The sequence below is a fragment of the Apodemus sylvaticus genome, chromosome 7 (genome assembly GCF_947179515.1).
Source record: "Apodemus sylvaticus chromosome 7, mApoSyl1.1, whole genome shotgun sequence".
NCBI lineage: Eukaryota > Metazoa > Chordata > Mammalia > Rodentia > Muridae > Apodemus > Apodemus sylvaticus.
Genome location: NC_067478.1, coordinates 39,347,994 through 39,362,890, shown reverse-complemented (window position 1 = coordinate 39,362,890; position 14,897 = coordinate 39,347,994). Strand labels below are relative to the sequence as shown.

At 42.0% G+C, this 14,897-nt stretch overlaps 1 protein-coding gene and 1 pseudogene across 1 annotated transcript in view; both read right to left on the bottom strand.

Moving 5' to 3' along the window:
• Positions 1–14,897, bottom strand: part of LOC127689688 (zinc finger protein 717-like) — a 162,707-nt gene that overhangs the window by 100,406 nt on the left and 47,404 nt on the right. The window lies entirely within an intron of this gene.
• Positions 2,040–2,161, bottom strand: LOC127690394 (uncharacterized; annotated as a pseudogene).

The window sequence follows — 14,897 nt, the reverse complement described above, 5'->3', positions numbered from 1 at the left end:
TTCCTTGACTTTGTGACGGTCCTATATAAGCATCCAGCAATATACACTTAAAAGACAGCTAGACTCTGAACATCAAGGATCCTTTGTCATGGGTGGTTAAATTCTATGTTGCCTTTTCTATTGTCCTCTCAGTGGCTTTACATAGTCATCAGAGAAGTGTGTTACCAGACATCCTCTTGTCCACATTTGTTTGTCTGCACAATCAGGCTTTCATCAATGAGGTGATGTGTTTATTGGAGCTATTATGAGGTAGAACATGTAGCATCATTGGGTTAGTTCATCCCTATCATATCCAAAACCATGGGTTTCATCTCAATAATTCCATATAGTGTGCCCATGATTGCACAATCTGCAATCTTTGATTTAGAGTTTTGGTTGCAGAAACGTCTAGTACAAGATCATCCTTATTTTTTTAATTTTGTTATTGGTCTTTGTGAATTTCACATCATTCACCCCATTCCCACTTATCTCCCCTCTCCTTGTACCTACCCTCCACCCTTGCTATAATCCCGCAACTTGGAAAAAGTACTGTGGAAGCTGTAGTGTGTCCCACTGTGTTCCACTGTATACCCTTTTGTCTATACGTTTTTGCTTACAAATATTCACTGTAATGGCTTGTTGATCTGGAACACTCTCCTGGCTTCTGATGCTCTATCTGAGGTTCTAATACTGGATATCTTCTGGGATACCCTGTTGTTGCCCTGTGTCATGGAGTTCCTGATGTTTTGTATCTATAGAACCAGCAGTTGATCAATGGGGTAGGTGTTGGGTTGAGCCAATTCAAAGTCTTGGAGGCCTGACAGGTATCTTAGTTGGCCGGCTTACCAGATCACCCACTCTCACACACCCAGGGCCAGCTCACTAGCAACCCCTGTAATGAGGACTAGTTTTATCCTGCTGCCCAGGCAGGGTGAAAAACCCCCTCTTCCCAGTGTTGCATTTAGTGTGGAACATGATCTGTTCTCCCACTATTATGACCTGGGTTGGGGGCAGCTCTCCCACCTGCTATAAATGGCAGAGGAGCAGAGAGGGGAGGGTGGCATCTCTCCTTTTTCTACACCACAGCCCAGCAGATAAGAAAGCAGGGCTCGCTTTCCTGTATTCATACCTTCTGGGATAGCTTAACTGCAAGCCCCTCATGCAGGGGCAGCTCTACTGTGCTATCCAGTCAAGGTACAGGATATGCTCTCTGAAATGCTGAAGGGAATGTGGGGCAGGGATAGCTCCCCTGCTTTCATGGCAACTTGGCCAGATCTCCATCCTGCCATAGATGGTAAGGAGGGAGAGGGTCAGAGTGTATCTCTCTCTCATCCACACCACTATATGGGAGGTGAGTAGAGCCAGCTCTCCAATGCTCCTGTCCTCAGGACTGGCTCACTCAGCCTTTAGCCATCAACATGCCCCCATGCAGTAGCCCACACCAGAGTCATTTGCCTGGCCTTTGGTGGTACCAGATTCCTGATGATGCAGGTCAATGCATCATCACAGACCAGGATCCCACCATGTTCCCAGGTGGCATCACCATACTCACATCAGGCTGTTCGTGACTACCCTTGAGTCTCCAGTTCCTTTCTTCCTTGTACTCACAGCCTTCTGTTTCCATTTCTCTTCAATTTCCCCACCACTTACTTGCTCCTCTTAGTGGAGCCCAGTTTCTCTGAGTGTCTAGAGTTATCTCAGGAGTGGTCCCTGGAGTATATGTCCCACTTGTATATTATGGCACTAAGCAGGAGTCATCTTGAGCATGGTCTGCACCCCCGAGCCTGCCCAGTACATGACTGGTGGTCATCTCAGATTAACTCCCTGTCCAGACTCCATGGCACTGGCCTGGTGGTCATCACTGTCTCGCTTCTTGCCCATCTGCCTGATTGGCCACATATGAAGGTCATCTATCTCCAACGCCCTCCTATCCAGGCCCGCCTTCCCACATAGAGTTCTGCTAGTCTCTAGCTTGTTCTCTGTTCTCAGAGTCTGTCTGAGCCTGAGCATTGGTGCTGGGCACTAGACTCATGCTCCTCTCAGGCTCACTGTTTTCAGTAAATGTAAGATTACTAATCATTCACATGTTCATAGATCAAAACCCGAGTGTAGACATAGCTTCTCTTTTCTGCCACCTACTGACACAATTGTAACATAGCAGCCACATCTGCAATGTCTCCCTCTTCTTTTTTTCATAGTGAATTTTAAGCTAGACTAGGCTAGAGCCCTTTTCATCAATGTCATCATCATCATCAATAGAAATGGCAAAGATAATAATAATAAATTAATACTACTACTACTAATGCTACTACTAATAATAAATAAAATGGCCCCAAGAGGACTATTGATGGGAGGAGAATTTGTAGAAACTAGTCTTGTCCTTGGTAGGTTGATCAAATTCCAGGATAGACACATGCCCATGAATATATTATTAGCCCTAATTGAACTTGGTAGGTTATTAAGATAAAATGAAAAGCATCTGAAGTTGGTAAGAAGTCTAGAGATAGGAATGGAGCCAGGAGGATTTGGGGTGTTGGGTGGGAATGAATAGGATCAAAATACATTATATGGAGTTTTTTTTAAAGAATTAAGAAAATATTTCATTTGATGAGGAAACAATAAGAAGATCTAGTGCACACTCATTCCCTGTGTAGCCATGTCTCATGTCAATTCATGTTGAAGGTTTGTACAAGTTTGGCCAACTTTCCTCACATGACAACTTGATTCAGAATGACTTGGAGTCTGAGTCATCACAGAAGACATGAGTTGCCTCTCAGTGTGAGTAGTTGGTCAGAATCACTGGATGAGAGCAACCTGACAGGCTGAAGACACTGGAGAAATGATCTATTTACTGGTTCAGAGCCCTTCTACAACTTAGAAATTCGTATATTGAGTCAGAGATCAAATGCCAAGCATCTATTTTTTTTTTTTTTTGGTTATTTCTGTCAGGGTATTTGGACAGGGCATCATGGATATAACTAATATAGAACCCAGGGATAAAAAACTAGAGGAAATAAATTCTTCTTACCTTCCAAACTCACTTAAAGTGATATAATATATTCTCCATAAGCTGTAAAATATTCTGGATAGGCAAAAAAGAGAGAGCAAAGCAAAGCAAAGCAAAGCAAAGCGAAGCAAAGCACAGCAAAGTGAAGCTAAGCAAACAACCACTGGGCACTGCACTATATAACAGTCAGTTTGTGCTCTGGATTTGGTCTGTCCTGTCTAGTGGAACTATCCTCACATTTCACAACACCACAGAGGACTTGGGCAGTCATGTGCTTTTCCTTATGATTTAACATTATATACCTATCTTGTACACCAATAAAGTTCCTGTGCCTCACTATGAAACTTCAAGTTTATTGGTGCAACAGTGTAATCACAGAGGGATTGCAGGAATGTCTCTGAGTAGTGATGCTCTAAATGGGATTTGAATGCTGCCTATCTGGCACCAAATCAACATAAATAATCATGTTGTGCCTCTTTCTCTATTGTCCCTCCTGAATTAATTTGCCTACAACCTCATGTGGTACATAGTAGACTTTATGTACATCGTCACTTGATGTATAATTAATTGTACACTAAACTCAGTAATCTTCCTACAGCACCATTCTAATTACAGTGACTTACTTAAAACGAAATATGATCATATGTACAAACCCTCAACTATTATCAGTTTCCTCTGTTTGTTTGTTGTGAAGCTGACATAACTCTACCTGTGAATGCATTCCCAGTTTTAGCAATATTAAGGAAATTTTCTCGAAAGCAAGCTGTGGCTACCCTTGAAGTGGAAAGACCTCAAGTCCTCCCGGGTACTTCCAGAGAAACAGCACACGTTACAACAGAAGGTACTGTGGGAAAACACTAATTCCATTCAATTACATAAATCTATGTAGAAGTTTTGCTGTAGTTTTTAATCTGTTGATAACCTTAATTTATCTAGTTTATCAGTATAAATACAACCACAGAATTTAAAGATGCAGTTAACCACCATCTTTGCTTTTCATTAACTAATGGCAAACCAGAGGAAAGCTGAGACTTTGAGACTACTCTTGGCTTCACCTGTGGTAGGCATGAATGACTGAGCCACATGTCAGCCACATTGTCCCAGATATGCATAACAGGCATGTGGAAAGTCTCAAGAATGAGGATGAAATTTGAATAACATAAAGGCGTTCCTAGGCAGGTCCATTGAGAGACAACCCTAGGAGCAGTCATCTTATAACTTGTGCTTGGGAGACTAAGGGAGTGGGAAAAGTGTCATTAAAGACAAAGAAATATGTGAAGTTTCTGTGCATTTTCTCTTTCAAATGTATAATAGTTAGCAGTGGCAAGGTTGAATGTGCTTTGCTTCTGGCTCTGTTATTTTGAGGCTACATTTCCCAGAACACTTCCACTATCCTTCCTCTGCCACTGCTAATACCCAAGTGTATGACTGTTGTTATAACTCTCCTTGGAAAATTTGTTGGGTTTGCTTTCCCAGAAGCCGTGATAAAATTCTCTGACAAAAAACATCCTGCAGTGGTCTGAATAGAAATGGCCCCATAGCTGGGAAGTGGTGGTGTATGCCTTTAATCCCAGCACTTAGGAGGCAAAGTTAGGTGGATTTATGAGTTCAAGGCCAGCCTGGTCTACATCGTGAGTTCCAGGACAGTCAGGGCTATACAGAGAAACACTGTCTCGGAAAAACAAAAAACAAAAAACAAAACAAAACAAAAACAAAAACAAAAGGAATGGCCCCATAGACTCCTATGATTGAGTACATGGCCCACAGGAAGGAGCATTATTAGGAGGTGTGGCCTTGTTGGAGTAGGTGTGGAATTGCTGAGGAAGTATATCAATATAGAGGTGGGCCTTGAGGTCTCAGATGCTCAAGCTAGACCTAGTGTGTCACTCCCTTCCTACTTGCTGCATGACATAGAACTCTCAGCTCCTTCTCCAGCACCATGTCTTCCTGCATTCTGCCATTTTACCTGTCATGATGATAATGGACTAAACCTCTGACACTGTGCAAGCCAGCCCCAATGAAATGTTTTGCTTTATACGAGATGCCATGGTTGTGGTATCTCTTCATAGCAAAAGAACCCCTAATTAAGACACATCTTTAGCAAGAAAAGGTTGACATTGCCATGGAAATTGAATTTGGAGCCCATAATCAAGACGTAGCAGATAGAGGCAGAAACTGAAGGGAAAGTGATATTGAAGCCAAAACCTAGAAGCAAAGAAAAATGAATGAATGAGTTTTTTCCTCTTATATGGCCTAGGATCCCATCCAAGAGAATGATTGTACCTACAGGAAACAGGCCTTCCCAAGATGACTTAATCTAATCAAACATCAGGGTCATACTTGGAGAACTCAGATCTTGTTAGTTGGCAGGTGTGATTAAGGATCATGGAGGCAGTGAAGTGTTGTTTTCACTTTTGAGTATTAGCCTGTATCACGGTGAGTTTATCAACTTTCTTTCCTCAAGAACCTGGAGGTAAATATCTTTCAGCATGGGCCCAATGCTGCAGGAGAAGCTGGTCCTTTCCCTTGTTCTTTGGGTCTTGTAGCACCACTTCCTCTCTTCCCTGTGAAGCACTCATTTACATGCACTCAACAGGGTGGAGTATCTAAACAGTCACAATGACTTTTCATTCTGTCAAAACAGCATGTCCTTAATATATGACTTGTGATGGCTTGACCGTGTTCGGCCCAGGGAATGGCACTATTACAAGGTGTGGCCCTATTGGAGTAGGTGTGTCACTGTGGGTGTGGTCTTTAAGACTCTCATCCAAAATGCCTCGAAGCAGTATTCTGATAGCAGCCTTCAGATGAAGATATTGAACTCTTAGCTCCTCCTGCACCATTCCTGCCTGGATTTTGCCATGTTCCCACCTTGATGATAATGGATTGAATATCTGAACCTGAAAGCTAGCCCCAATTAAATGTTATCCTTTGTAAGACTTGCATAGGTCATAGTGTCTGTTCACAGCAGTAAAAATCCAAGTAAGGCATGACTTTATGTAGTTTGTGTTCCTCACCTCAGACTGAGGTGACATCCATCTTGGAGCCTCTGACCTAGTTAGTGATTGAAGTGGGATCTGAGCTCTAGCAAACCCTTGGCCACCTTTAAGGAATTTCTTGGTTTAGCCTCCAAAATTCAGAACATGGGTTTGGGAGTTCTAGTGAATTACAGTTATTCCCAAGACTAATGAACCATAGTAGGTATTTGGACATCAGTTCTCTCAGTACCTCTCTAGGTATAAGGCTGGGTCTGTCCTCTGTGCTGTCACTATTTGTGTCTTTCACTTGTTACAGCCTTACCTGTCTTGCCTTTGTAGGGGAATAAGTTCATAATCTCAGAGATGTGTTTCCTGCAAGTATCATCCCTGAAGCTTCTTCATTATGCTCAAGGCCTCTGCTCATCACTAGTGTGCCAGCGTCTCCCGAATCCTCTCATGGTTTACCTGTCTTTGGCTCCACTGTAGTAGGCAGTATTAGCAGGGATAGCACCGTGTTAGTGACTGCGAAGTCTGGGCCTCCTGCTTGTAAGTAGTATGTCCTTCAGAGCCCCATGTCCCCACCTCCAACCTCATACACCTCAATATTCCTCCTTATAGTTCCTTGCCTTTATCCTTCTACAGATATTTCCCCATTTTCCAAGTGCCATAGTGGCTCAATGATCTGTACTAGACTATCCATAGAGTCTTGAAGGTTTCTTCCCACTAATTTCCTTGTTCCTGATACTGCATAAGAGAACAGTGTCCATAGAGTATAGCTTAACCCTCTAGCATGCTCCCTTCCTTCCAGAGAGTTCTTTTCTTTATTACCTCTTTCTCACCAAACTCACTGGACAGATAAGGCCATTAAGAGAATAGAGTATAGAACCCTTTTTAGGGGCAATATACCCTAAAGATATTCAAATCTTAGCAGTTTGTCCTTCATTTGGTGAAGGATTCATATCTAAGGGGCTCCTGGTGACTAGCTACAGTGAGCAGCAAAGACAGAGTTGAACTCAGTGTCATCCAGAAGCTTCATAAACAGAGCAAGACTATACACATTAGAGGAAAAACAAGCCCAGAAAAAGTTCTGCTAAACTATAGGGATAGTAAGGAAGAAGGGCAAGGAGTTACTGTCACATTAGTCCCTACTGAAATCACCAGTGTTTTGACACAAATTAGAGCAGTAACCGGTCCCAGACTTCACTCAGTGATTCACTCTATCACCACTGGTAGATGTGGTCAAGAAATTATCTCATGTATAGAACCCCTGTTTTGCATGGGATTACAGAAATTGCACTGAGATATATTTATCCTTCTAGCCTGCTATAAATGAAGTCAAATTGAAGTACATGTCCTTCACATTAACCTTGTGTGGAAAAAACCCATTCGTGTGTTATATTTGGATACTCTTTTAAAACTTGTGTCAACTGTGCAAATACATGTGTACTGCATGGCCTATGAATAATAGAAACTGAAGATAAATATGCATTCGTAAGTTGTAATTTATCGCTTACCAATTATTTCCACAAACTTGTACACAGTATCATCAAAATATTAAACTACCATTCACATACTTAAAAGCCATTTACAGTGATTCCATTTGAAAGATTTGCACACAACAACAGCACATCCTTTCAAATAGCTTCATAAGATTAGCTTCAGGGAAGTTAACTGCTTTTTGAGAAAGAGCACTTGCTAGGAAAGCAGAAGAGCTGAGTTGGAATCTCCTCACACACAAAAAAGCTGGACAGAGCTATTCATACTTGTAATCCTACATTGCTGGGGGGATGGGCAGAGGAATTTCCAGTTGTTGCTGGCTGTCACCCAACTCCAGATTCTGTGAGAGAGCCTATTGTAAAGAAAGGAGAATGATATATCTTGTCATTCTATGCCCTCTTTAACCCTCATGTCTTCATGGTCCACTTGACAGGCACCTCAGTCACACACACATGACAAATTTATGTTATATATTATATAACACACACAGGTCAAATTTACATTACACATTCATTATATACAACTCCAACTTTCATAACCAACTTTCATTACTGTTGTAATAAGGTCAACAGTTTCAAACATATTGTAACATCCTCGAGATTGTAAACTCTTGTGGCTTTCTTGTATGTTTCCCTGCTTATATGTAACCGTTCCTTCACTTGATCAATAATGCTGCCAGAGAACATAAAGCTTACTATTAGCAGAAGTATTCACAGAAAAGATTTCTAAGACATCAAATATTCCATGTGAAATGCTAACTTCCTGAAAGGTTGCATTCCTAGCATCCTGAATTTTCAGGTTACTTGTATTTTGCTTAATTTAAATAACTGCTCCTGAAAGAGAAGAGCAAAATGTTGTAACTAAATTATAATTTCAAAAATTAAAATGGGGTGTGGGGAATCCCCTCCTCTTCTAATGTTATGTATTCTGGATAGTTTTTTTTGTTTATTTGGTTTGGTTTGGTTTTTGGTTTTTTCAAGACAGGGTTTCTCCGTGTAACCCTGGCTGTCCTGGAACTCACTCTGTAGAGCAGGCTGGCCTCGAACTCAGAAATCTACCTGCCTCTGCCTCCCAAGTGCTGGGATTAAAGGACCACCTATCTTGGTGGTCCTGGGTGCTACAAGAATCAGGCTGAGTGAGCTCTGGTGAGCAAGCCAGAGAACAGTTCTCCTACATGGCCTTTGCATCTGCTCCTGAGTTCTGGTTCTTGCTTTGTTTACTTCCTATCCTGACTTACCTCAGGAACTGAGTGTGAAGAGAGAGTTGTATCCTGAGATAGACTCTTCCCACCACAAGTTGTTTATGATCATAGTGTTTGATCACAGCAATGCACACCTTAAATTAAGACACCATGAAAACCATTGAGCAACATGGGATTATGTCATCTGCAGAAAATAGATGTGAATAAAATTGTCACATTAAATGTATTACATTGATTAAGACAAGAATGGGGTGCTTTTCTTTCTCACTTGAGGGTATAGGTTTTTATGTAAAAAATAAAATCACATGTGTATAAGGTGTGAACAAAGTAAAGGTTTTCTTGGTCAATAAGGAGGAAAATGAGAGGTGGAATGAGAGAAGAAAGCAGGGGGTTCAGGTACAGGACACATATACTGTGTTCTTCTATTCATGTGTCTGTGTGAAGCAGCACACACACACACTGTATTCACATGTCCTTGTGAAGCAGCACACACACACACACACACACACACACACACACAGATACACTGTATTCTTGTATGCACATGTGCGATGGGGTGAGTACACTATGCCTACTGAAAAGAATATGTTTTCAAGCTGAGCAGTGATGGCACACACTTTGAAACCCAACACTCAGGAGCCAGGGCTGGATATCTGAGTTCTAGGCAAGCTGGGTCTATAGCGTGAGTTGCAACACAGAGTGCCAAGGGTATCCAGAGAAACCCTGTCTCAAAATGTCCCTCCACTAAAGATGAGGACATATTTTCTTATTCTGAATCCTGTCCAGTGCTACCTCTGAATTTGAGACATGAAGTTCATTTTGCTCTTTTATGTGTTGTAATTCCATACACGTTGGTACTTGATACTTGATTACATTATTGTTGCCAGCTATCATCAAATTTATTGTCTCCCAGCATGTTGTGCTAACTGAATATTGAACTTAAGATTTTGGAATTTATGATTTGTTCCTTCGGGTGATACTTGGATAATTTCTGATAATGTGAATTTAACAAAGGGACGCCATGCTTTTTCCCTTTACTTCTTAGACATAGCTTACATTATTATTATGTGCTGTTGCTTGAGTATTTGATCAGAATTTTTACCAGACCCTCCTGTGCATAAATATCTGAAACTAAGCAAACCCTTATATTACAGTGTGTCCTATAGGGCTGTAACCCATACACGTTCTCCAAGTGCCTTTAATCCCTATAAAATACTGATAATACTTAGCACAGTATAAAAATACATGAAATGATAATATTAGGGAGTAATGCACACATAACATAGGCAAAGCATTTTTTTGGAGATGCTCATCCTAGTAAAACTTTCAAAGTAACATGACCATATCAGCATAGAGGAAAGGCTACATATTTCATTAAGTGCCTAATTTATGGCATTTAATGGATTGTAAATGCCTAATCAGGATATGTAGATTGTGGACATGGCGCAAGAACAAGTATGGATTGTTCTCACTTCAAAAACAGGAAATGACACTGTTCTGAGGCTTGATCATAAAGCTTATTGTATTAGAAAAAGATGAGTTGAGACAGAGGGCTGCGGTGGCGGCGGCAGCGGTGGCGGCAGTGCAACAGTGGCTGGTCCAGCTGAAGGGCCATCAGCAGTGGAACAAAGGTGACACAGGGTCCAGTTAGGCCCTGCGCCCACGACCACTGACCTTCGCTGACCAGCTGGACTGCAAGCAGCTGCGGTTTTGCGGCGCCTTTCGCTGCACGGAAGCCACTTCAGAACTCGGCCTCCCGCCACTCAGGAGAGGCTCACCTCCATCTTGGTTTCGGACTCCAGAGAGATCGGACAGACTGAGGTACACAAACATAATCCGAGGCCAACACCGCGGGGGTCTGAGCTCGACGGGCGTTGGCCTGCAACCAGGCCCTGGGCTGTTCGGGGGGCCATCGGGGTGCCAACCCAGCCAGGAGATTTTTTGCCCTGGCCTGCATGTGCGCCGCCATTTTGCCTACAGGACGACAGAGAGCTCTGGCGGGTAGAGCCATAACAGGCATAGCCCGATGCTAACAAAGCGGGGGTCTAGGCCCCAAAAAGCCCAAGACTGACCCCAAGAACTGGGCGGCTTGGTGGGCCATCTGTGTGTCAACCCGCCCAGGAGGTTGTTAGCACAGCAGACGCTCCCGGCGCTTTCGGGGAGCGCGAGCACACACGCTCGCCATCCGGGTCACCTGGTGGACCCAATTAACAGTCATAGCCCTAGGGGAACTTTGCTCGGACCTTGGCCTCCCAAGCTTTTGCCTGGACTCAGGGCCTGAGTGGCCAGGCTAACCTTGTGTGCGCCAGCCCGGTTGGGGGATCGGCTGCCCAGCGGAGTGATCAGAACACAGGGGAGGTCCCAGCAGCATACACTGTCGCTCCCTGGGGGTGCACACGGGCTCCATCTGGTCCACAGACACAATCTGGGGCAAGGCCTTAGGTGGGTGCCCTCAGCTCAACTCTCTCCGCTTCTGGATCCAGATCAGCCTGGGCAGTGGCATCACATCTCCAGGTCCTGCAAGAGGCTAGAGAGGCTTCCGGGCAGCCAGCTGGGAGAAGTCGGTGTGCTCCAGTGAATCCAGCGGGCCCCAGCGGGAGCCTTTGGGTGCCTGCTTCGGGATCTGAACAGCCTGGGCAGCAGCACCCTGTCTCCAGGCAGTGCAGGAGGTAAGCTGTGCACCAGAGGCCACCTGGGAAGGGGCAGCTTGCACTGGTGAGTCCAGCATTGACAAGACCAACTAACACCAGTGAGAACTAGATGGCAAAAGGCAAATGCAGGAACATCACTAACAGAAATCAAGGCAATATGGCAACATCTGAACCCAATTCTCCTTTACCAGCATGTCCTGATTACCCCATCACACCAGTAAAACAAGATTTGGATTTAAAATCACTGGTCATGATGCTGGTACAGGAACACATGAAGGACATACTTAAAGAAATTCAGGAGAAAATGGATCAAATGTTAGAAGCCCTTGCAAGGGAAACACAAAAATCATGGAAATCCAGGAGAATACAAAAGCCAATAATGAGGAAATGCAAAAAACACTTAAAGAAATACAGGAGAACTTTGGTCAACAGGCTGAGGTCATGAAAGAGGAAACACAAAAATCTCTTAAAGAATTACAGGAAAGCAAAAACAAGCAAGTGAAGGAGCTAAGAAAAACCCACTTGATCGTGGTGGATGATCGTTTTGATGTGTTCTTGGATTCAGTTGGCAAAAATTTTATTGAGTATTTTTGCATCGATATTCATAAGAGAAATTGGCCTGAACTTCTCTTTCTTTGTTGGATCTTTGTGTGGTTTTGGTATCAATGTAACTGTTGCTTCATAGAACGTGTTGGGTAGTGTTCCTTCTGTTTCTATTTTGTGGAACAGTTTGAAGACTATTGGTGTTAGGTCTTCTTTGAAGGTCTGATAGAATTCTGCACTGAAGCCATCTGGTCCCATGCTTTTCTTGGTTGGGAGACTTTCTATGACCCCTTTTATTTCCTTAGGGGTTATGGGCCTGTTTAGATGATCTATTTGATCCTGATTTAATTTTGTTGTTTGGTATCTCTCTAGGAAACTGTCCATTTCCTCCAGATTCTCCAGTTGTGTTGAGGATAGGCTTTGGTAGTAAGATCTGATGATTTTTTTTGAATTTCCTCAGTTTCTGTTGTTATATCTCCCTTTTCATTTCTAATTTGTTTATCTGGATACTGTCTCTGTGTCCTTTGGTTAGGCTGGCTAAGGGTTTATCTATCTTGTTGATTTTCTCAAAGAACCAGCTCCTGGTTTTGTTGATTCTTTTTATGGTTCTCTTAGTTTCTACTTGATTGATTTCAGTCCTGAGTTTGATGATTTCCTGCCTTCTACTCCTCCTGGGTGAATTCGCTTCTTTTTGCTCCAGGGCTTTCAGGTGTGTCATTAAGCAGCAAGTGTATGTTCTCTCCATTTTCTTTTTGGAGGCACTCAGGGCTATGAGTTTTCCTCTTAGCTCTGCTTTCATTGTGTCCCATAGATTTGGGTATGTAATGTCTTCATTTTCATTAAATTCTAAAAAGTCTTTGATTTCTTTCTTTATTTCTTCCTTGACCAAGGTATCATTGAGTAGAAGAATACTGTTCAGTTTCCACGTGTATGTGGGCTTTCTGTTGTTTTGGTTGCTTTTGAAGACCACTTTTATTCCATAATGATCTGATAGGAGGCATGGGATTATTTTGATCTTCTTATATTTGTTGAGGTCTGTCTTGTGACCAATTATATGGTCGATTTTGGAGAAGGTACCATGAGGTGCTGAGAAAAAGGTATATTCTTTTGCTTTAGGGTGAAATGTTCTATATCTGTTAACCCTAATTGTTCCAAAGCTTCAATTAATTTCACTGTGTCCCTGTTTAGTTTCTGTTTTCCTGATCGGTCCTTTGAGGAAAGTGCAGTGTTGAAGTCACCCACAATTATTGTGTTAGGTGCAATGTGTGCTTTGAGCTTTAGTAAAGTTTCCTTTATGAATGAGAGTGCCTTTGCATTTGGAGCATAGATGTTCAGGATTGAGAGTTCTTCTTGGTGTGTTTTTCCTTTGACCAGCAAGAAGTGTCCCTCAGTGTCTCTTTTGATGACTTCAGGTTGAAAGTCAATTTTATCTGATATTAGAATGGCTACGCCAGCTTGTTTCCTGACACCATTTGTTTGTAAAATTTTCTTCCAGCCTTTTACTCTAAGGTAGTGTTTGTCTTTGACACTGAGGTGTGTTTCCTGTATGCAGCAAAATGTGGGATCCTGTTTACGTATCCATTCTGTTAGTCTATGTCTTTTTTTGGGGCGGGGGGATTGAGTCTATTGATATTAAGAGATATTAAAGAATAGTGATTATTACTTCCTGTCATTTTTGATGTTATCTTTTATATTTGATTAGTTATCTTCTTTTGGGTTTGATGAAAGAAAGTTACTATCTTGCATTTGCTAGGGTGAAGTTTCCCTCCTTGTATTGATGTTTTCCTCCTATTATCCTTTGTAGGGCTGGGTTTGTAGTAAGATATTGGGTGAACTTGGTTTTGTCATGGAATATATTGGTTTCCCCATCTGTGGTGATTGAGAGTTTTGCTGGGTATAGAAGTTTTGGCTGGCATTTGTGTTCTCTTAGAGTCTGCATGAGATCTGCCCAGGCTCTTCTAGCTTTCATAGTCTCTGGTGAGAAATCTGGTGTGATTCTGATAGGTTTCCTTTATATGTTACTTGGCCTCTTTCTCTTACTGCCTTTAATATTCTTTTTTTTTTTATTTATTACATTTGGGGTTTTGATTATTATGTGACGCGAGGTATTTCTGTTCTGGTCCAGTCTGTTTGGAGTTCTGTATGCTTCTTATATATTCATGGCCCTCTCTCTCTTTAGCGAAATTTTCTTCTATAATTTTATTAAAGATATTTGCTGGCCCTTTAAATTGTAAATCTTCACTCTCTTCTATGCCTATAATCCTTAGGTTTAGCCTTCTCAATGTGTCTTGGATTTCCTGGATATTTTGGCTTATAAGCTTTTTGCATTTTGCATTTCGCATTTTTTTGACCGTTGAGTCCATGGTTTCTATGGTATCTACGGCATCTGAGATTCTTTCTTCTATCTCTTGTATTCTGTTGTTGATATTTGCATCTATGTCCCCTGATTTCTTCCCAAGGTTTTATCTCCACAGTTCTCTCCCTTTGCGATTTCTTAGTTGTTTCTACTTCTGTTTTTAGATTCTGGATGTTTTTGCTCAGTTCCTTCACTTGCTTGTCTGTGTTTTCCTGTAATTCTTTGAGAGATTTTTGTGTTTCTTCTCTGATGACTTCTGCCTGTTGATCAAATTTCTCCTGTACTTTTTAAAGTGATTTTTGCATTTCCTCCTTATTGGCTACTATTGTTTGACCCATATTCTCTTTAATTTCTTTAAGTGATTTTTGTGTTTCTCTTGTAAGGGCTTCTAGCTTTTGATCATTTTTCTCCTGAATTTCTTTAAGAGATTTATTTATGTCCTTCATGTGTTCTTGTAACAGCATCACAACCAGTGATTTTACATCCAAATCTTGCTATTCTGGTGTGTTGGGGTATCCAGGACTTGCTTTTAAAGGAGAATTGGGTTCAGATGATGCCATATTGCTTTGATTTCTGTTACTAAGGTTCCTACCTTTGCCTTTTGACATCTAGATCTCACTGCTGTTAGTTGGTCTTGTTGTCAATGCAGGACTCACCCTAGCAAGATGCCTCACAGTGGCTGGTC